The sequence below is a fragment of the Ischnura elegans genome, chromosome 12 (genome assembly GCF_921293095.1).
Source record: "Ischnura elegans chromosome 12, ioIscEleg1.1, whole genome shotgun sequence".
In the NCBI taxonomy this organism is placed as follows: Eukaryota; Metazoa; Arthropoda; class Insecta; order Odonata; family Coenagrionidae; genus Ischnura; species Ischnura elegans.
Window position 1 is genome coordinate 20,204,268 of NC_060257.1, and position 25,181 is coordinate 20,229,448.

Below are 25,181 nucleotides of genomic sequence, written 5' to 3' on the forward strand. Positions count from 1 at the left end.
TATGGAAATGACGATTATCATCGTAGTTACTTTTTGTAATATAGGTTACTAATTAAAAAAAATTAAATCCTATTAGAATATTCAGCGTAGATAAATTTCCCAATGCCAACTAGCTTGACGATTGTTTAGCTATTAGACTGCAAAATCTTGAGGCAGTAAATCTAACGTGGCTTTAAATATAGGGATTTATTTAGAAATTGAGCTTGGAGAAAATTTGCGTAAATAGACTCATCATCCTGCGTAGCTGAAGATCGCCATTAACTGAATTTTGTTCAAGCATTTAATCAACCATTTGTATGCCCTAGGAAAGTCATCGTATCCTGTTGATTTCGAAGCATTAGTTAATAATATCTTTCCAAGTATTACAACTTCATGGACGATGTCCTTGTAAAGTTATTAGCATCGGCATAACTATCATATTGACACTGATGTCGCATTTAGTATGTCCCTTGAAAACTAGAACCTTAAAAAGCTGATCAAGGCAGAGTAGGAGGATATCACAAATTGTATTCCTCTCCTTACCTATCTTTTCAGCCTTAAAAATAGTTGCTCCTGCGAATAAGTTATTTTTTTCCGAACTACAGCTCTGTAAGTACGTTAAGTACAATTTAGTTTTTTAAAAGGAATGCAAAGCTCTTTTGTTCTAGTCAGACTAGTTCATGCATCGATTTTATTGGATTTATATTTGTCCATTAGTGCGTTTTAAATATATCGGGATTGTAGCTGACTTGATCTATCACTTTTAACCAGCTCCTCTAGTCTCTATTTATGGCCGAAGTGTTTGATTGTGAATTCATCATCAATTTAGTCGGCTAAACATTCGTCTTCTAAAACACACAAAACAACATTTTAGCGGGGAAAGTCACCATACCGCGCGCAAAGTGGTTGCTTAATCTCACTCATTATCCGGTTGTTTTCACTGAAAAATTCTTGCGTTGTGAATGTATCGAGGTTGTAGCTGACTTGATCTATCGTTTTCGACTAGATGTTCGAGTCTATATGTATTGCCGCAGTTTTTGCTTCAATTAATCAACATTTTATTGGGCTAAACACTCGTATTTAAGAATATGCACAACACTTTTTAAGGGGGAAAGTCAACGAGCAGCGCGCAAAGTGAGCTTAGAATTGCGTTATCTTATTCATTTTCCCTGGTGTTTTCACTGAAAAATTCTTTTTTCTAGAGAGATAAAAGCGATTTGCAAACTGTCCCGAAACGCATAGCTTTCCCCGAGTGTTCCCTCTTGTTCGTCTGCGCCAACACAGCTTTCTTTTGCACTTCGACTACGCACACTCCTCCACTCTGTTATCTTTTCCCTCCTTAATCTCCTCCCCCAGGAACCCTTCTTTCTCTCTCCCTCCAGTTTCGCGTTCTGTGGGGAGTTCCGAATTTTTTCTCTATTGCAAAACTCTAGTCGCTCTATCTTGTCTTTCGAACTCTTTCAAAGCGTTCAAAAAGTATCGAGGTTCCGATACTCATCGGTTTAAAGAAGCATCGAGGTGGTGGGATACTGTCGAAAAAGTATTAACAGTCTCGGACTGATGGTCAATCTTCATCTTCATCTACATACTACCCCGCAAGCCGTCTAAAAAGGCGTGTGGCAAGGGGTGTTAGGACACCAGCCGTCTACATATAAAAAGCAAATTTGCAAAAAAATTACGACGAGCATTTATTAGAGCTCTTTAAGGTTCGTGAGAAAAGCTAATTCCCATATCTATCCTTTCGAAAAAAATATCTCTATTAATTTATCGTTTCTATCGGACCAGGAAATATAGTTGAGCGCTGAGATGATGTTCTCCGTGTCGCTCCAAACGATATCTATTCTCTATTGTTCAAGAAATGTAAGCCTCCGAGTCCGAGTCCTAAGAGTCCGAGTCTCCAGCGGCTCCCAGCCTATCAGGACCCTCCAAAATACATTCTGAATAATATTGCTGAATATCGTCATCATCGTTATCAGTTGTCAAAACTAAGATTGGTTTGTCGCTGCTCTCAATACCGTTCTCCTATCCACTGGCCTTTAAATTGTGACGTATTCCTTCCCATTTACATCATTTATAACCTGTTTTTAACCTAACCTGTATCTAATCTCTCCTCCCGGAACACTTTGCACTCTCCCTCTTCAGTTTGGGCGCACTGTTGGGAGTTACGAATTTGTTTTCCATTACAAAACTCTTACCGTTCTATCATCCCTATCTGGTTGTTTCTAACTCTTTTAGAGCGGTCTACGTGGTGTCAAAAAGTATCGAGATGGTGGGAAACAGTCGAAAAAGTAATTTCACTGTCTCGGGCTGGTTGTTAATGAAGATTATCCTAAATATAGTATGTTCATTAGGCTATCATAAAAGAATGGTGCGGTTACGCTTAGGTTTATAGGTGGTCAGACCTAAAGTTGATTATATCTGTACAGATAGGATTCTCGGGTTTTCACCGGGTAATTGTCTGCATGCCTTCAGAAGATCCCCTTAAGATGGATAGAACGTCGTTCTTCGAAACGTCGGGAGGCATTTAGTCTAATACCGGATGGAAAATCCGAGAATTCTCTCTGCTCTTCATACGCCGAGAGAATCTATGATCTTACATTGGTTATTTCTGTTGTTCATCGGTGCCACATCAAGCCAAATTACGTGATGTATTTGTGATGATTTTAATAACTAAGAGAATGGAGTATTAAATGTTCTGTAGTCGTAATTAAAATGCGAATAGTGGTAGTAATATGAGAATATTCTAACGAGTATCGGTTCTCTTGATACACTAATTGTTCGCAAACAAATGTAAATCAGGAATATTTTTGTTCTTGTTACATTTATATCATTATCTAAGGTGTGAAAATGCATTTCTTTCCCTGAAAGAGGGTCATCAGTTAGCACTCCACCATATCCCAACCAAATTTTTATTCCTGCAGAATATCATTAATGAAAGTCATTTTTCGTGAAATCTTATTTTCTTTGGGGAACCAAGGAGTTTTTGGAGTTTCATCTTATGAGAATTAAATCTAATTTAAGTCATAATTATTCATGTTAACGTTCCTCAGTGTCTCCATCTAGGATACGGAAATGCGTTTCTTTGTATTTTCTTAAGGAAACCCATAAGCTCCTTTCATGTCCCTGTGTTCTTATCTCCGAGCGAGACCAGTGTCCAACGCTGCTCTGAAACTAAGATATGCGAATGCTCTGATTCTAAAAAAATCTTCTTTTGTTCCCAACTTCCTCTGGAACAGCGTCATTGTGCTTTTTTCATCACCCGCAGGGATTTATCCGAGCGAAACTCATATGCATGAACTCAACTCGGGCGTCTAGTCCGTTATGTTGTCGTAGTTTTGCGTGTTTACTCGTAAAAGTTTCAAATCCTGGGACGCATTAGTTCGAAATATCTGCAAAAGCATAGTGAAATGGGCAAGGCAGGAGGGAATAAAGAATACAATCTCAGTGTAGGCTGTCCGCAGTTTATTTTTCTGTCTCGAGTCCACGGATAAAAATAACTTAGATTATGGGTCTGAGTTTCGCAGAGCGCAAACGGGGTGACCTGGGAATTATTCTTTTGGATATCATCGCCTGCGTCATCATTCCGACTCAAACGCCTTGTTTTTCTGCGCTTTTCAGAGCTGTTTTGACTAGACCATAGAGACTGTTTCATAATTGACCCTGTCGTTTGCACTAAGAGATAATTCTCTTATCAACCACTTTAATTGTGAGTCATGATCAACGGTTATTATTTTTAAGTATACCGGGACTAGCCACGGTGATTTAGTCACATTTAAATATATTTAAGATTAGTCATATAAGGTTGAGAAAGGTTTTTATTTCACCAAAATTTATTAGAAACATTATTTTAAGTTAGTACTAATCACAGTCGTAATTTACGAAGACAAAGGATTAATTATGGCTGTAATAAAAATAAACGTGAGGTTAGATTTCATTAAATGCAATGGATGCGAATTCCTGTATTCAACAAAAGTTGATAACTGTATTTTGAGTTGCCTTGATTTTTTCCCAATTTGCTCTCCTACCATGCGCTGGGGGATATCACATAATTTATACTGAATGCGGATAAGGAAGCCGTATTCTTCTCGGTGTGTCTCAGTATCACCGTCGAATCACTGCCTTTTGTAACTTAGGTATCTTTCGTTTCCCTCGATTTAAAATATGTGTACAGGTACTTGCAGTCTTCTGGAGAACATTCTAAATTTTCCACGCCATTTCGACGATGAAAAAACTCCAACTGCAAGATTCGCTGTCTCGTGAATTCTTTCAAGTGTTATTTTTACGTGGGTGACTTCTTGAGGAACTATTCATTTTCACAGAGTCATCTTCACGCTCCATTGTATTCGTACGCTTTCAGCTCTCGGGCTAAAATCAATATTTACTCTGGAATGTGTATAATAACATTTGTCTGATTTTTGGTAAAAGTTCGTCTTATTGAGCCATGGTACATATAGTGCTTCCATTTGTAAGCAGTTTTATCATTAAATCGTTGAATATTGCCATGGATATAGATTGTATCACGACTAGTGTAACTTATCGGATTTGAAAGTGGATTCACTCTTTTATTCCAACGTTGCTTCTTCGTCAGCGTTGGAAATATTTTTATTCGGGTAATTCAGATTAAAAAATAATTAAGATAATTTTCCCATATTCGAAAACAAATGTAGTATCACAAAATCTTGGTTAGATACAAATTATTCCACTTCCTATCGTATTTTATTTAATAACTCAGGGTTTCCTGTATAACATATGTTATACACAAAATTTCATTTACATAGTGACTCTAAAATTATCTACCTTTTTTCACTGAAATAATAACACTTTCACAATTTTCATGGTGAGTTACAATTTGAAATGGGTTTGTCGCTGCTTACGTTTTATGTATCTAATTAGTTGAGATTTCATGTACTATTTTTATCGCTAATTATCGATGTCCAATATGGCATAATACTTAAATGTTTACAGCAACTCAGGCATTTTTTTGGATCAAATAACGTAATGTAGAATTTAAAGATAATAATAAATATATTTCATATAAATATATTTTACTGTCGTAGGTAACTAAGCCTGAAGTTACTTTTTACAGTATAAGTTACGCAAATCAAAATATGACTCGAGGTGATGGAGAGGTTATAGGGAAAATTGAAAACAATTACGATAAAAAATAATAATTGTGTACAGAGCAACCTTTGTTAACTTTAATTTGATTTCTGATGTTTTCGGGTGGTGATAGCTGCAATATTTTTTTATTTCCTAAAAGAACGGGGAAAATGTTTGCAATGATTTGAAAGAGGGATATTGGGCGCATGAACGGCCATAATCAAGCCTGAATTTCCCAGAGCACATCATCGCACTCCCACTCATATTCTCGGCCGTGGTGGGCGGCGGTTACTTGTTTGGCCAAAGTGGGCGTGTCCTGGATATTTACCGTCTCTCTTCATTCCCCATCCTCTTCCGCCTTAGCAAGTTCGTAATTACACTCTTCCTGTTTATGCATACCGCAAAACTTCAAAAATAAATATTTGCTCCTGGGCTTTTTGCTGAACGTATTGAAAACTCGCCACTGTTTTTAATGCTCCCTATAACCTACTTCTCCATCACTTCGAGCCATAGTTTGATTTGAACTACTTACTCTATTCAAAGCACTCGAAAGCTATTGTTTTCTATATTGCTATAATTTGTAGATAGTTATCTACAAATACAGTGATTTATATTGATTTTTTAGCATGAAATTCTAAATTACGTTATTCTGCGCAGACAAATACCTGTTTTGGGGTAAACATTTAAATATTAAGCTCCGTTGGATATCAGTAATTAACGGTAAGTTATAAACGATATTAAAAATAGGGCATGTTAAAATAAGTTTTTCATCTGATGGTTGGTATGAGTAAGTGAAGGAAGTTACACCTTAGACTATGGCACAGGTGTGTGAATATTACGCATTCTATTGGAGATTGGGTTGTGGGCCAGTTCTTTATCCTGGGCTCACTCCTATTGCAAGCACATCACATTCGATTCAGAATTAAGCGCAGGACTCTTTTATCGATAGCTAAAGGTTATTTCCAATAAGTTTTATCCATGCTTCCATTCGTAATTGAGGCATATGAGTTATTAATAGAATTTTTGGATATATGTATGATAAAGGAAGCACTAATTTGAATAATAACTTGGAAAGGGATAAATTCTCCGTCGGCAGTAGTCAACTCTAAATTGGAACAACCTTGAGCAATAATTATTTTTGACGTCAAGAATGGTATAATTACAGAGATAAGGCTAATGTGTTAGCAGCGTTAATTTTTTAGTTAAAAAGTTCACCGTTATTACAACCTATGTAAAATACAGTAATAATATTTCTTCTTCGGATTTACTGGGAATATCAGGAAAATGGTATAGTATGATAACTCAGGAAGACGTTGTACTTAAGTATTTAAACGGTATTTACAAACTGGAATTTATGTAGAGTATAGGATGCTGTTGTACAGTAAAATGATTTTTAATACAGTTTTTGCTTGGTATTTCATATTTCCAAACATGTGATTAGGACGGTTGAGCTCACTCATAACCTAATCAGGACAGCAATTCTTCTCCTCAATTCCCGTTGGTACTACCTACTGTCTCTCTATATTACCTCTAACTAAAACAATTCGTCTTAGGATCAATACTTTTTCATCATTTATCACACGGAACTCCATGGTGTCAAATAAATCTGCGTCGGCCTGTCCAATTTTCTGTCGCTACGCCCCATGCGTGTACCTGAGCTCGATTTCCCTCAAGGGTACGGACATGCTTCTTTGGTGCTCCAGATTCTCTTATGGATAGTATAGTCTAAGTAGTTAAAGTTGTCCCATCATGTTCTAATGTTTTTCAAAAAGACTCCTCTTTTCTCCAACCGTTCATATGACATAAACGTTATCCGCATCCACGTTATCCTTTTTTGATCGTATTCATTTTGCTGTGATTACACATTTCGCACTTGAGTTCTCTGCTTCCATAATTGATTTTCCAATTTTTATGCCTCACTATCATAGACGAGCATGATAAAAACGTAAGTGCGAATAAATTACTTCCTCACTTCAACGCTTAATATCCCCGGATGTGAGTTGATTCTTAATTTTGAAGAGAATTCCCTTCTGTTGGGTTATTCTATTGAAATATTCCTTCTAACATAGTCCATCGAGGGTTTATCGGCTACCTGGACAGTGTAACTACTTTAATTCTTCATAGTTTTAATTTTCTAGTTTAATTTTGGTTCTTGTAACACTCCTTTTCTTAGACGATGAATGTCCAGTCCCTTTTGTCTGTGAGATGTTCCAGTCGAGCTGAATGCTCGATGGACTAGGCCGAGGTTCTCATGGCAAATATCCAGGGTTTTGAAGGCGATAGGCTCGGAGGCGGTGTTGGACGAGCCAAATCAAAGGCCTTCTTGGCCTCGGAATCTCGTCTAGGGGAGAAGGCAGCCGCTTTTCCCTGATATTGTCTCCTCCATATGCAACTAACCACTCCCCACCCTACCCCATCCCAGCCTCTTCCCCTTCCTCCTGAACCGATCTTCTTATCTCCTTCTGATTCATCTAATTGTATTTTCTTTCCAGGTATTGGGTGACATTTTCTTGTATATACCTGTATTTCATTTACATCTACATACTACCCCGCAAGCCGCCTAAAAAGGCGTGTGGCAGGGGGTGTTGGGAAACTTAAAAAGGAAAAGATCTAACGAAATTACGATTGGCATTTATCAAAGCCCTTTATGGTGCGGGAAAAACGAATTACCATATCTATCCGTTCGACTAAACATTTCTCTTAATTTATCGTTTTTGTTGGATCTGGAAATATAGTGGAGCTCTAAGATGACGCTCTCCATGTCGCTCCTAAAAATATCTATTATCTATTGTTCAAGCAATCTAAGCCTAGCGCGTAGCCTCTCGAGTCTTCAGGGGGTCCCAGACTAAACATCTGCACGCCCGTTGCAGTTTTTGACGAATAGTGCTGCTTTCCTTCGTATTTTATTTAGATCACCGATTAAGTTTTGCTGCACCGGATACCATATGCTCACTGTATATACAAGTTATGGTTGGACGAGTGCGATACAGCACCTTTCTTTTACTTTCTCAACCAAAAATCATCCAACAATACGCTTGACGAATCCTAATATCCTCAGGGTTATGCCGCAAATATTCCTTATATATGTTCCGCACGAGATGTTCGAGATTATCGTAACTCCCAGGTACTTCATTTCGTCGTTGCCTTTATGTTAATAACTTGTTGCGGGTAACTCGTAGCATAAGCCATCCCCATCCCGAGATAATTGTTTGATAAGGGGGGAGGAGAGCAGGCAGGTAGCAAGTTTTTGCACTTCCTTGTACTATCGTTTTCAATAATATGCAGACACCCACGAGTCCCACTTAACTGATGGGGACGGGCAGGTGAAAACTTGGAAGGTTGGCATGTTGAACTTCTTTAGGGCTATGCCGCAAATATTCCTTATAATTGTTCCCAACGTGTGGTAAGATAAAGTAGGCAGTATAATTGAAGGTTTTCATCTCTATGCAGGCACACTAATTGTCATCGTATTTTCAGGGTCTTTGGGATTTGTTTACTTAAAAAAATGACAAAACAAGACTTGATAATACTTGGTTTTAGTAAGCTAAAAGTATCTCTATAAATTTTTTGTTACCTTTTATTTTAGCAACTAAACTCTATCAATTTTCCTCACACAACGTTTCCCGGTAAATTAAGGCTGTTCCTGGATTTTTCTCGACTTTTCTGATTCTGTGGCTGCCTTAATATCCGAACCCCAGGCCAAAGGAATGAATTGACGGAATACTATGTCCCGCAGCGTCATCCCGTCTTCACCCTTAATCTCCTTAATATCACCCGTTCCCCCATTGGACCTTTTCCGTTCCTCCCCTAAACATTTATCCCGGGCGAACTTGTTTACATCCATTCCAAGGCCGCGTTCGGATTCAAAACAGAACACTGGGAGCCTATTTTACGCTTTGTCTATTCGCTTAGCTTATTTTACTAAAGTGTCACTACCAGTCGGAATATCCCATTATTTTTGGCATTTAATCTTGGTCTTGGAAATGGCTAATATTTTTTAAGTATGCTATGCCCTTATTTTTCGCATTATTTATCTTATTATTCTTACTTATCGCATTTATTATCTTTACTCTTTTTTATTTACTCGTGCATGCCTAATCCCAATGGTTTGTATGGATATGCAATAACTCTACATAAAGAGGTAGGTGCTGAGGACAAAGGGGCAGGGGGCGCGCGAACCGTTAGGATTAGAAACCGTGATATAACGTGAAAAAAAACGTCATGTAGAGGGTTTCACTTTATTTCTGTTTGTTTTTTAATGACACGTTTTTCAAATGATCCTGAATCTATTTCATATTATTGTGTAAAATTTTATAAAGCAGTTTAAAAATTATAATTTTTATTTTACGGGTTTTTCGTAGATTATTTATGAAGTTTGAAAGTATTTTGGGGTGCTTCTTTATGATATCACGCGAAAAATCTTATATTTTGAAAACATGATTCGTTTAAGACATAACAAACGTGCGTCTTCATATCTTATAAAATTTTTCCCACCTCTTCAATATGAGGGGGTGCGAAGCCAAGGGGTGCAAGTTTTTCTTACCAAACAATGATGGGTACGGGAATCGACAGAAGAAATGTACAAAATTGGTTGCCAAGGAAACGAGTGCGTCTCTGTTCTCTGCTGACATGGATTGAAAAATAAAATACGCTACTAAGTCCCTAATTGTTTTAGTTTGTTTTTGTTACCCTAAATTTTTCTACCTAACTATGTTTAAAAGAAATCACTTGTACCCCATGGATTCTCGCCCCCTTTTAATTTTTTCTCGTGTAATTCTCCAAAATCTTAAAAATCTCACCGACTCATTTCTCCGAATCCCGATACCAAGTAGCTTAAAAATTTGAGTTCTTTTTTTTCTGCGATTTTCGTAGATTTATTTGAAGGAATGTTTAACGTGCTTTTTAACGATTTCACGTAAAAATAACGTCTTTAAATTGTTTAACAGTTCTTTTTTAAGCGATTTTCGTCGATTAATTACGATCTTTTAAAGTATGTTTTTCGTGCTTTCCTTATGTCACGTAAAAAATTTTTATTTTTTGAAAACAGGATTTCGTTGAGCCATACCTTTACCAAACCTCTGTCTACGTCTCTTCTTCAATTATTTTCCGAAATATTTTATCTTCTCATCCTCCCAACTCCCAAAAATCTCACCACCTCATTTTTCATCTAGCTCAGTCGTGGCGAAAATATTGATTGTTGCAAATGAGCCGCGCGAATTTTTTCATCTCGTGTTTATGAAAAAAGTCTCATCCTCCTTCGCAGTCTGCCCTGACGGACGTATTTCCTCACCCTTTCCACAGGTCATATCTCTTCCTCCACCACCACCCATGTTTTCTTGGTCCTGCCCGGGTAGGACTCGGGCCCCGATAGGTAACTTTTTCGATTTTAAAGAGGAACTTGTTTTTCGCCCAAGGGAAAGAAATCTATAAGTATAAAGAGCATAGAACCAGCCAAAGCCTGGGGCTGAGATCTCCTTTGGATTTTAATCGAAATTTGAAATATACCTCGAGGGTCTCAAATTTTGACATCTCCTCTTTGTTTTTTCAATTTTACGACGGATATAGCTTGAATAATTATGCTCTTCCTCAGTGATCATTTTCTCTCTCTGATCGGATGCTCGAAAAACTAATACCAGTTATCCGCTTGCGTTGGCATAAAGGAGGGCAGTCATAGAAAAACATAAAGAAGAATTATTTTTTCCATTCGAAAAGCATAATTTTATTTTATTTCGAATGTTATCTATCAATTCAATTTTTCATCTCTTATTAACTATTGTTTATTTACCTATTACCAATTAAGTCAATTGGCAGACAATACTATACTCTTAGCCTTTATCATCCGCCAAAAGTTTATTAATATTAAGCCTTCAAAAACACCTAGCTCATTCTTACATGAGCAGTTTATGATACGCAGTTTTCATCAAACTGAATTCTGTAATCTCCGCTGTCATGATTACTCTTGAGATTTTCTGTACCCGCCTTATTAAAACATTTCTCGTCGTTTCACGAGTAACGGTTGGACTGTCTTTGGGTAATTTCTCCCGTTTCAAACAAGGAGTTTTTATCTTTTGCTTATATTTTTTGATGAAGTAATTTTATTGATTTACTGCGCTCTAACTTTGAATTATTATTTGTAATTAAAATATTTTTCAGCGCAGTCGAGACGATGAAATGGACAGTTATATTGGTGTAATTTTTTGCTGAGCTGCTGATTCAGCTTAAATTATTTGAAATACGCGGATTTGGCTCTAAAACTATTTTAGATTTAGAAGTTATTTGGTAAAAATTGAGGACAAGTCAGCTATGAACCTTAACTAAAAACCAGTCCAGACCCTCAACTCAGTCGTCGAAAACTATGCTTCAAAAATATATTTGTTTGACTTGAATGCAAACCGGGAGACCTGTAGTTTCAGTGAGTGTTTTGTTCTTTTGAAACAATATTTATTTTACTTTAGAATGATTTATTGCATTTTTACAGCCAGGCTTTGCGACACTTATGGAACTATCACATATTTGGAAAGAAAGAAATATAAACTTTGTAAGGATCACTGTTATTTAAGTATGGGCATCACCCGAGTTTTGTTACTTGGTTACATCGTCAGGTGACTGATCTTGCATGCATCTTATATTTATACACATATATGACAGTCAATATAGAAAGTCTATAAAGACTGTCATATATGTGTGTAAATATAAGATGCATGCAAGACCAGTCACCTGACGATGTAACCAAGTTACGAGTTACGGGTCTTGCCCATACTTAAATAACTGTGAACCTTACAAAGTTTTTATTTCTGTATTTCTAATATGGAGAGGTTTCACAAAGTAAAGCCTGAAGTTATCAGTAATATCACATATTTACTTAGAATGCACCCCGAACTTAATCACGGCAGTGGAACTTCACTCATTCGGGGTAGGAGGGCCGTTCCTCTTCCTGGGTGACTTCGCACTTCGAGGATTTTGTTTGAAGATTTAACCCAAGATTTGGACCCGCAATCTTTGATAAGCAGCCCTGGCCTCTACTCTCTAGGTTACTTCGCTGCTCAGAGGGATCATTGATACAAATATATTAGTATTTTGAGCTTTGAATTTAGTCCAAACTTATTCTATGAAGTAATATTGCATATGTTGTACAAGCTTGTTTATGTCAGGAAAAAAATATCGCTTCCCAAACGGATATTATGATATTATTTCGAAGGTTCAAAGCCGCACTTTGAAAAAAAGGAATATTTAACTGGACGAGAGCGTTCCCTACGTATCTTTTTCCCTTCGCGGCAAAAATTCTGCGCAATTGGTAGTGTTAAGGACATGACGAATTCATTCAATCCTTGTTAAATATTCAAAATAGAATTCGTCGTCGAAATAAAAAAAACAAAGCAGATCGGTTCTTCCGCACTGCTAGGATTATAAGCTGAGTGAGCAGAGTGGAGTAACCGCGGAAAATAAATCCTCCCAAGGCTAATAGCGCGGTCTGCCCACGGGGTCGGACCCTAAAATATAGCGTCGAAACCGACCGCTAAAAATAACCCCGGAAATGGCGGAATTCGGGCATGCCATAACAGCGGCCAGGTATCAGCGTCCGCATCGCAGGAGGTCAGAAGAGGTTGGGAAATGGGTGTTGTGGAGGAAACATTCGAAGGGTAAGCAGCTCCCATGAGATTTTGGAACGATAGCGGGGTGTGAGTGAGGCAAATGGCTTTAAATTCTTGGAAAATGAAGGTCATAGGCGCGGTCTCTTTGTAGAGCGAAACATAACCTTGTTAAGATTAGTGAAGACGTGAATTTGGAGTGATGAAAATATCTACCATCTTTTCCATTTCAAATTTTAAATATTGTACTATTACAATGATTGGGAACGTAAGTTATCATATAATATCAATGATATACAAAGATATTGTACTGCCAACTTAATTTTATTGCACAGCTACACTACACGTGTTTCGATTGGCTTTCATTTCAAATGGATGCAATACAATGAAATGAGAATCGTCTTCAGGGATTCAGAAATCCATTGGATTGGATCATGGTCGTGAAAATTTAAGAATCCATTGGATTCCTAAACCCCTGAAGAAGATTGGTTGAGTCTCTTGTCGAAACGTTGGAAGGAGATATGAAGGACCTTACCCGGTACAAAACCCGAGAAAACTTCACTGCTCCGGTTTGCCGGGAAGGAACCACTTATTAAATTCATTTGTATTTGTTTAAAACGGGGGACCTTTAAGTAATGATTAATAAGACCCGAGATACCTTCTCTGTTTCATGAAGTACTGATGCAAACCAATCGATTCACATGTTGTAGAGTTTTGAAATAAATTTGAGTGGGCATTACGATATCTTTGTTTATAATTTGATATGCTGTTCCACAATATCTCTGCGGAAAAAGTTGAGATGATACTAAGATACGGACACAATCAGGGGCGGATTCAGCATCAAATTTGGGGGTGAGGGTGGGTTATGACCTGGAGAGTATTGAATATCCCCCGGAAGAGATGGGCGTTCTCCCGTGTAAATATTTTTTTTGTAAATATAATAATAGAATAAAGATAGAATAAAGATATTTATTCCACTGCCCCAAAATATTACTACATGTACATACATAACCAGTGAAATAGACACCCCTTAAGACATGTCTTGAATAGGGGTTGCCATTACATAAAATATGGCAATGCTCGGCAGTACATTCTTGTAACCTTTAAACAAAACAAAAGAGGCTCTTCTATGAGTCTTTCATAGACACATTTGTCCATGTGTGCATAAACAATCTTTAAAGCATACAAAATACAATTAGAATAAAGTAATAAGAAAATTAACATGAAATAAATTTATAATAAATTTGGTAACAAAATAGGTTTAATATTATTATTTAATAACTTAAACTTCTCTCACTTTTGATACTTATAGTCATGCATTTGCATAAACACTCCCTTCACTCCTATAAAGGGATACAGAAATTATTTACCTAAACAATTTAAAATGTTTTATACATTTTGGGGGTTCATGGACTCTGTAACCCCCTGAACACAATTGCTTAATCAGTCATAATAAATATTCTGCCGCATGAAACACTAGCACCAACTATCAACATTTCCTGTAATTTCTTTGTTTAAGTTCTCCACTGATTCATATTATTTATTGAATAGCATTCTCTTCTGCATCCACCGTCCATGGATCACATACTATATATATTATTACATTTTCAATTTCAATTTCATTTTTGCAAACTATAAACTTGTATCCACTCTTTAATATTATCCATTACCCCATATTTACATAAAATTTGTCTTCATACCTTTTGATTCTGAAATCGGCCTGATTTTTCGCAAAATTTTAAACTTTAGAGCTCGGGCGGCAGTGGTTACCTGGGGGGGGGGGGGGGTGAGGTATACCCACCAGGGTGAGCGGGAGTTGTGGGGGCCCTCCGCCAGAAAAAGAATTAAGATAAATGGTACAAAATTGTGAGTTTTACGGTTTTATGAGGGACATTTTATCAATACTCACTATTTTATAAGTAATATTAATCCAGTTAAGTAAAATAGATTTAACTTAAAAATTTCTCTGACCTCTGGCGGGGTGATTTATCCCCCAAAACCCCTCCTCGCTGCGCCACTGAGAAGCAGAATTTAGTTTCAAAATCACCTCGGTTTGCCCTAGAAAGGAATAATAAGTACTGCTATAGATTTACTGCAGAATATAAAATCAGTGAATGGAAATTTGTGCGTAGTTGAAATATTTATTTGAGCTAAATGTTAAAAAATCATCTGGTTGTGCAATAGGACAGTGAACGCATAAAAATAGCTTTCAAGAATGATGTTATCTTGTTACTGCCCCATTTCCTCGAATCTAGGATAATGGCTCTGCTGTTGGTGTCAAGGGCAAAATAACTCAAGTCGTTGAAGACTGGCGCGATAGTGGGTGGCAGATAGTCCATGATTTCCTGAGGAAAAGTGGATGAAATGGTGGAATGATGATATGCCAACAATTTCTTGCTTTCTTTATCTTCATCACGAAGATACTCCCTGTAGGAAGATTACGATATTATTTAACGCCAACGTCATAGAACAAAATAATGTGAAACACCAACTCATATTAAAATAAAAAAAGCTGTTGTGTTGTACATAATTTTCTGTATTTTACGCATTTCAAACAGCCGAAACGTGCCAAGTGTTTTGTTGGAAAAACCGTGAATGCGACAGTATTTTATTTTTGGTAATATTCTATCTGTTTTATTTATTACTTGGTAGCATATGAATTATATTTAGTTTTTTAAAATACAAAATTCTTATAATTTTTTAGAGGTTACTTTACGATTTCGATTGATGGTTTTCCTTTTTACAATTTTGACAGTATAATTGAAATACTTCAGATGGTGGGTTGCGAATTGTCGTAATGGAATTCTGAAGTTCTCGTGACGTACGTAGTCAATATTTTTATAAAATAGTGCATCCTCTTTTAAATTACTCACTGCTAGTACTTTATATATTAGGAGTCACTGTTTACCGTTTTTTTTTCTTGAAAAACTTCGATGATTGTCTTCTCAGATTGCGCGAAAAAGTGCAAGATAAAAACATTTCACTGCCTTAAGAAAATTCGTGGCTTTCATGTCATGTGCGTCTTTTTTATGGAGCATTAAAAATGTTTTATTAAAATCGATAAACCGTGTGAAATACGCATTTTTTTAACGTGCCATAGGCATGCAAACACTTTTCAACGAAATTTCAAGAAATCCTTTAAGCCACGTGAATAAGGATATAAATATCTACGTATGTATTCAATTATTCCCTCCTGTTGTGTGGAGAGTGGAAACTCACGCTGTGTTTACAAATGAGGCGCTTTATTTTTCTCCTTTTTCCCTCAATTTATATCTTGAATCCAAGTCACAGATTTGATTTTATTTCTCTTCTCATTCTTTTATTTGTGAGGGCTCTACACGGCTCACGCTAACACTGGAGGCCTGTCGCCTTGCAAAAGCATTTTCGTGTCGCGGCAACAATTCTCAAAAGGTGTTTATATTTTTTTTCCCCTACCTCGTCCCCAAAATGAAATTGATTGGCGTTTTGACATTTGTGAAACACCAAGAGGTGGAAAATTGCGAATATACGCCGCATGGATGGGAGCAAAAAAAAAGTTTGAATTTCCTCCTTTGGCTGTCACATGTTCTACTTTAACGAGTTGGAATACTAGTTCAAGTTGGATAAATTTAAGATGGGAATAGTATGCTCTGTATATATTCGAATGTATCTTTTTATCTATATATATAAAAGAAAGTCGAAAATCGTGTTAGTTAGAACACTTATAACTCGAGAACGGCTGCACCGATTTCAATGAGATTTGGTTCTTTGGATTCGTCTCAGGCGGGGTTAACATATAGGCTATTAAAAAAAGGATAATTTCACAAAAAAAATTCATCTCTTACCTATGGACATGCTTTTAGGAGTTATAGTAACACAACAATTGATAAGTCGGTCAAAACTACAAATTAAATAATTTGTTTTGTTTTTACCACTTTAATAACTGAATTTAGTAACAATATAACATTTTAATTACTAAATATATTCAAAATATTAATTAAATTGAAATTACATTTTAAAAATTTAATTCGAGCTAATTGTAAGCCCAGCCGTGGCCAAGCTCGAGTTGACACTTCACTACCGTGTTTGTAAACAAATCTCCAAGCAATTGTTGACAAACGGTAATGTCCGTGTTCCTGTCGAGGAATCGAGTAGTTTTAACTTATTTCCTTGGAATGATTGAAAATTAGTTTCAGTGAGCTCATCAACAAAGAGTTCCAGAATATGATTGATCTCCAAAAGAATCAAAGATGGTTGATTTAGCGAGCAAGAACTAAGATGCAGATGACTAAAACGAGGTAAATTCAAATAGTTCGTACTCTGCATGAATTCGAATCTTTTAAATGTGTAACAAACGAAGAAGAAATCACCAACTATCTATCTGAATATTTTAAGTCCTTGGACATACCGTGCTTACCAAGGCACGATTTACAGAAAAATGTAGTTTCTGTGTTCATGATCTTTCGAAGCCTAAACCAACCATAACTATCCAACGGAACGTGTTTGGTGATTAAAATAATTGGTAATGAATGTGATTCACGCAACTTCACTCAAAGGAAAATTCAAAGGTGAGGAAGTCCTTATTCCGCAGATTCCATTATCTCAACTCATATGCCCTTTTGAGCTTAAACTTATTCAATTTCCAATTCGTGTTGCATTCGTGATAACAATTAAAAAAATCGCATGGTCAGTCTTTCAGTTTTCGTGTTGTTTGTGCTCATGTGCTAATGAAAACCCATGATTTTCTCATGGTCAATTTAGCGTGCTATGTTCACGAGTCGATAAACCATCCTCTGTATTTCTTCCTTCGCTTCAAGTGCGTAGCTAGGATAGGGGGTTTTGGGCGCAGCTAATACCACGGGTCTGTAGGGTATAGAAAACTCGCTAAGATAAGCGGGAAGTGTGGGGGCACTTCCCTCAGACATTTTACAAAATAGATAAACAGTTCAAAATAGTGGGTTTTGCGGCTGTGTGAATAGTTAAATATGTTTTGTTTGTTAGTCATCCGTCCCCCTAATATTAATAACAAAATCTTTCATAAAAAAATTCTCTAAGCTCTTGGGGGGTTGGGGGGGTGGGGGTTATTCCCCAAAACCTCCCCTCGCTGCGTCACTGCTTTGCTTCGCTATATTTATTTAGCTTCATCTGCTTCATCTTGCGCCTGATAACAAAACAAAAACTGTTGTTTATCAGAAGGTGCTTGACACAAGACATTAAGCCCGAATGTGTAGGGCCCACCGTGGTGCGTTTACGCATGCAGTACGTTTACGCAGTGCATTTTTACCAAACAGAGGTACTAAAACTGGCGCGCCTTAAGTCATTTAATGCAAATGCTGCCTCATATGGGCTTTTCTTGCACCATTTTGAGCATCAGTCAAGCGTTGGTCTGGGGTTGTGTCAACCTCCCCCCTTAATGGGCCAAGTGTATGCAACGGACTTGGACCTAAAAACATTTTTTTTTACAGCTAATAACGCAAATAGCCAACCACTGAATTCGTATAATTTTTATTTCATGAACTGCTTTATTAAACCACAATGACCAAAATTTCTTAAGCTAAAACGTAAGAAAATTTGTTGAAAAAAATCCGCGTAAACGTGCTCCGATCCACCCTATGTAGATTAAATAAAGAAAATGTCTTTCTGACAAGCAATTTTGGTACTCATTTACGTAGTTTTATTGAATTTGTATCCTTATTTCATTATAATAAATTAAAAATGATTAAAAACGATACAGCCGCTCTTGATTTATAAATGGTGTAAGTAAACTGTAAGTTCATTGATTGTTAGGCGATACGAAGTTCGCCGGGTCAGCTAGTTTATTATAAATTTCAGCCACAGCACCGTCAATACGTATCATATTTTATGCGGCTGGTTATTTTTCCCGTGTCTTCGCATGAATAATGCAAGTACTCCGTTGGGGCCGACTTTGATGCTATGTATTCGATGTATCTATTATCTAAAAGCCGAGAAAAAAATGCACACACAAGAATATTTACATCATGAAACTGCGACTCAGTGGAAATATGGATGTGGAATCTCTTTTTGAATAGTTGCTTTTCTGGAAAGAATAAAAAAACTATTGTTTTTATGACGGTTCGAAATAAGAGGGATTCTATTCGAATGCTAGTTGAAATAAGGCAATGTTTAAGGTGACATTCCTATAAATAATTACGACTGTTACAGGATATGCTATGTCAGCTAGAATATGTTATTTGAGTAGCACAAAAGTAGTGAATAATAACTTTTACGGTAATAATAGCCAAATTATTATAGGACATGATTTAGAAGACATATTGACCCAAAAAATTTAAATTGGACATTGGACGAGGATTCTTTGCAAAGACCCATAAAAATATCGGCTCCTTAAATATTTTTTTATCTATTACCTGTGAAATTTTGCCTATTTTTCCTCTGAAGGGAGTGAAGAAAAGATCTCATGCAGCAAAAATACCATTCAAAATGCCTGACGTCGATGAATTCAAATAAATGCATACATCGAAAGCTTTCTATAAGCATTATTTGTGTTTAAAAGTAACAGAAGCAGGCGTTATGTAGTGGAATGACATTCTAAGTTTTTTAAAAAATAACACGAAGATGGCAATATTCCACAAGTTTATTGTCCGTACAACGCGTTTCGACCGTTAGGTCATTATCAAGTACAAACAATAGTACAAACAATAGTACAATTGTACTTGATAATGACCTAACGGTCGAAACGCGTTGTACGGACAATAAACTTGCGGAATATTGCCATCTTCGTGTTATTTAAAAAAAAAATTATTTGTGTTGGTTACATATTTTAATTTTTAATGGCATATGTTTACCATTTTGCGGAAAATTTACTGGAGTAAATTAATAGTACTCTCATTTTACGGCTAGATTATATCCTTAACTCATGCCGTAAACAATTACTTAGTTCATTGATCTTATTTTCAATGTTTTGAAGACGTCAGATGACCGGAGAAAATGTTGTTCGTAGATAATAATTGCGGTTAAAGGAGATATAAAATAACCAAATATTCGTTTTTTCCACATTAATTGTATTTCTTAATATGCCACTCATGTATAAGAATGTATTATTTGAGAGTACCTTTGATGCGCAGATAGTTAGCGCTTAGTCTCTGGATAGCCTTTAGATATATTGAGGTGTCATTTCGGAAGCTGAGAAAATCTTTGACCATATATCATACCAACCTGACTCCTATGGTCTTGTCATACTTTATCGTTTTTGGAAATATTTTCCACTAGTTATCCATTTACAAATCCCCCATTTTGGAACCGAAGTTTGCCCTCTCCTGGGGAACGATTGACCGTCATAGACTCATTTTTTACCCTCAAGAGTCAGGGCGACGTCACCCCAAAAATATATATGTGATGATAGGTTTCCCAGGGGCATTACACCGTCATTTTTCATCTCTCTCGCGATATCCAATAGAAGGTGAACATGAGTTTGATTTAAACGGGAATTGCGGTCGTGGTTATCTTGCTGGTTTCCCATGTCGAAGATCGGACGAAAATAAAAAAAGATATACTCGTTAAAATTGATGCTTAAATAGCTAACATTAAATTTGTACACGGACGAATCTAAAGTTTTATGTTTAAAAAATCGTCATATGAGTAATCCTAATGAGGCATATGGATCTATTGCTACTAAATATGGCTCAATGACCATGGTGATTATCTAGTAATTAGTGGAAAACGAATTGCTCCCTTATTATTTCTTATTAACACCTAAAGAGAAGAGAATACTTGCCCTCGTTATAGCTTATATAATTTTTATATCTACCTTGTGAGTATAAATGTAATGTTGTGTCACATTAAATCAATAAAGTAAAGCTAAGTATCTTACACCCAAAGGAAGTGTCTTTTTACCGAATGCATGTGACGCTACGATCAAGCTGAAAATTTCCGAGCGAGGAAAATTAGACTACTAATTTCAAGGCTTTCAAAGGTGTGTATCCATGAGTGTTTCAAATTTAACGATGAATTATCGGAAGACTGCGTCATTGCTTCAATAGAATACGTTTTATTGAAAATTATTGTTAGTGATATGAGTCTTTCTGCAATTGTTATGTACACAAAATTAATTCAAGGAAACTATTGTATCAGAAGCAACTGATGAAGAAATAAACATACAATTTGCTCGTTCAACATGGAATGGTACTCATACGTATTCTTAGTTTAAAAGCGTGACAAATATAGCAACAGAAATGAATAGCCTTAAAAGGCATCAATATCGAGCAACATCAGATTTTGACTGTTTGGCCGTGTGCATTCTCCCGAACTATACTATATAAATAATCTTCATTGATATAAAGTAGCTTCATAGGGGTTTTATCAACCGAACGATTAGAAAATACCTGCGTATCCGACACAGATACTTCCATACCTAAGCTCATACTCACCCCAATGAATGCAATACAGGTAATTGGGTGAATACGTCATTTACACAAGCTCATATCCGAGTTATTATCTACGGTCCAAATTATCTGGTTGCTCCAGCGTCCTTCTTAGTACTCGAGTACTTACTTAGTCAAAGTACATGGTTTTAATGGCCAAAACCCGTTTTATATTTGTCTAGGAATTTTAATGACCAAAACGCATTCACGTATTTGCTTGTGCGTCTATTTGTTCAACTAATGGAGTTGGGAGACGCGGAATAGTGGTGGAAAGAGTGTTAGCTTCTCACACAGTAGTTTCGGATTCAAATCCAGTTGCTGGCAGAGATTTTTTAGAGGCTGAGGAGAGAGCCTTTATGGAGGAAACATCGTGCACATTACTTAGTCTTTCGGGAAGGACCTTTAACCGTATTTCTCTAGGGGTTTTTCGTCAAGAGCAGGCTGATTCCTACACCGGGTTTCTCTCCACCCTCCCCTCCCTACCTTTTATTCTTGACGTTAATGACTTCAGCTGACGGTCGCCTACATCAAATAGCATACCATCGAGTAGGCTGACGAATGAGTGGTAACAGGCCGCGGTGCAGCGTTTAGGTGGGGGCGCGCTTCTCCACCGTGTTCGACGCGGATATATTTTATTTCTTAAAAACCGTTACTTGGACGTAAAAACGGAATGAAGTTTGTTTAATAAGCAGATTACCTTTTCATTTTAGTCTTATAAAATATCAATTGGGTTTTTGTTATTTCTCTCGAACTCTATTTTTAACGTTTTTTAGTGTTTTATAGTTCAGGACTTGAAGAATTCAAATGCAAATTTTTGCTAACGTTCCGACATATTTACCTTCATCAGGGAAATGTTTTGCAATGCATTGGCTTAGTTTTTTGAATGTTAATTTTATACCTTCACCGGATCTGTTTTTGCAATGTATTGCCTTTGTTTATTTAAATATGCAAAGCTAATTCGATGCGAAAAAAGCCCTGGTAAAGGTATATAAATATACCCAAACGTTGGCAAAATTTGCAATCAAATGTTTCTTCTCTTTTCAGCAACATGTAGCTGAGTTGTTCCGTCAGTAGATGTAATGTATGTGTCTCTATACATTCCTTGGTATATTCCAATTCCAATTAGTTTCATTCGAAGCCGATAGATAGAAAAAGCATACAGAAATATAATGAATTAATTTAGCATGAGTTGAGCAGTTACTTTGTAATGGATTTTTGAAAAGTAGCAAAAAGGGTCAGCATACAGGGAATGACAACCGGTTTTTGAGCCGGCATGCCGAGTCTTAAAAAAGGTTCAAATCTAGAAAAATGAAAAAATCTATTTAGGAACTTTAATTAGTGCGCGATTTCTTACCTGGGTACTTAAATCCCTTATAGAATCTCAAGTGTAAATGCCCGAGTACATTCGATATGGGTACTCCTATTGTGTACCCAGATCCAGTTCAAGCAATTCAAGAATTTCTAAATGGTAAGAAATTGACCTGACTTTTTTATGTGACTCTATACCCCATAGTACACTTGAAGAGCTTGAAATCAAGAATGCAAGAAAAATGAAAAAAAAACAAGCCGTTCGAGAACCTTAATTGGTTCACGAATCCTTGCCGGGGTACTTAAATCCCGTATTGGATTTTAAGTGCAAGTACTCGAGTACATTCGATATTGGTAATCCTAATTACAAATAGTATAAAAATGAAACTGATATTTTTTACCTTAGGGACTCTTCACCCCAAAGCACAATTAAAGGAGGTAAAATCAAGAATAAAACAAAATGAAAAAAATCAGCCATTTGAGAACTTAAATTGGTGCACGAGTCCTTAACCTGAGTACTTAAATCCGGTGTAAGTACTCAAGTATATCAGTAAAAAGAAGTCTGAGTACTCGAGTGCATTTGATATGGGTACTCCTATTGTGAACCCCGATCCGATTCCCGCAATCCGAGCCCAGGGACGCACACAGGTAGTGAGAAGAGCATGAGAGACAGCGAGGTTTAGAGAGGCATCGAGTGCGCGTCGCGGGTCCGGAAATAGAAGTTTATTGACAGGCGTTGGGTGAGGCGTCGGCAGTTTGAAAAGCGAAGCCTGGGAGAGGGCATCGGCCTCACAAGAGAGGTGAACGGAGACGGGGCTAAGACGTCGCTCGTGGGTGAGGCCTCAAGAAAGTAATAAAATATTGAGGGCAGGCGGGGAATTTTTATTTTTTTTAATACTGGTAGGTGTATCTTTTGGAAGTCCTCGTAAGAGTAGAATGGCGCGTGATTTTTCATTGACGGGGAATGTCCTTCAAAGGAATGTCGGAGTGACAAGGTTGGAGCCTAAATATGGATAGTATTTTCTCTTCACTGGTGAAAATGGTATTCCCAATTTAGTTAAAAAAAGAACGTGTTTGAGTTGGTCAGAGTCAGTGGTGGAGACATATGGGGGTGCGCCCCCGCCCCCTTGGTGGGCCGCCCTCATTGCCGAACATTGCAGATACCAAAATTGTAACTTTTTTTATATCATAAGGTGGCATTGTGTAAAATCAATTTAATTCACTTGACTATTTTTTATGGCGATAAAAGCAAAGATAACTCAAGATATCTTTTGCACCTTCCCTTTGAGTTTTGTCGTATCCGCCTCTGGTCTCAATTCTGTATCAATTACATGATTATTAGTCTCACTAACTTTAGTGTAAATATTCGTATGTATTCAGAGCCATATTACGGGGTTATTATAAAAAATGGTGCGGTTTTGAACATTGTTTGCCGGCTGCGGTGTCGGCTGGGTTAAGTCCTCGCTTAGCAAAGAAGAGGTCGTGGGTTCGAGTTCCGCCAGGGTTGGTTGCCTCTATCCAGGGCATGGTTGTTGGTGTACCTGTAAATTTTAAATTTGCGGAAAATCCCAATGGAAAGTGCTGTTTTATGTGGTATGGGAAGAAAAAAATGAAACTAGAATTACTTGCAGTTTATATTTTTTTTATGTTTTGAATTTCCTGAAGGTTCTGGGCTCAAATCCTGGAGTTGTTCGAAATTTGTCAGAGACTGCCTGATCGTTGCTTGAGTGCTTTGCGGAGTTTACTTCAAGTGCAGCATTCCGTCCGTCGGATGGGACGTAAGCCGTGGTCCCTCGTTTCGTTAAGATCAGGCCTCTGTCGATGCCGGGTTTCCTTCTTGTCATGAGACTAAGGTCACACATATTTACATTTATTAATCATGTAAAATATCTGATTTGGACGATAAATTCAAAAAAAAACAAAAAAAAATAGATAAGTAATTCTGTTTTCATTTAGAACATGTTCAAAACAGCGCCATTATTTTGTGATAGACCTGTATTATGTCTCAGGATGAATATTTTGAAGAAGGCTAGGGGGACTTTTAATCAAGTTGTTGATATATTATTGTGGCAAGCTCAAACATATAGCTTTAAAACACTAAATTAGGAATATAATTTTCAACAGGGAAAAGAAAATATTATGGCTCTTTCGAAGCAAATGAAATGAATTATCGTATTGCGTATGGAATAAATTATAAGTGATCATCCATCGTGGATATTAGGAGAAGACTTCTTTTCAAATAGTTTAGTGGCTGTCTCCAAAACGGTTGTCAATAATGGTTATGCATAAATAATATCTTCCCCGATGAGACCGTTTGCAAAACTATTTGGTCATTTTCACGGAAAATTAAATACTCTATCACGGGGATTCACTAAATTACAATCTATTTCTATCAGTTTTCACTTCGGCTTAGCCCGAATATCAATGACGGTATTAATGTAATGCTAACCTATTATATTGATCTCTTTCTGGCCAATATCCTGTTCATAAATAGACTTTTGAGGAGTTAGGGTTATGGCGTTTCCTTGAAAATGAGAATCTTGTTTTCTTTTTCGTAAGTACTGCAAGGCATGGGATTTGAGTTCAGTGGGTGTTCATATGCCTGGATGGTAAGGAGAGTGAAGTCTGATGAAAAAACTTATGAAGTTTACGAAGCAGAAGGTAGGCTTTTGAAAGAATCAGGTGGCTTAGAGTTCGAGGTTGTTTTAGATCAGGCCCCAGCTCAGGTGGCTTTCTGCACCATCTCATCGAACATGAAAGCTTCAAATATCTTTCCCTTACTTGCTTTAGAATCGCTCTTCTACTTCTATATTGTTAGGGGTACGAG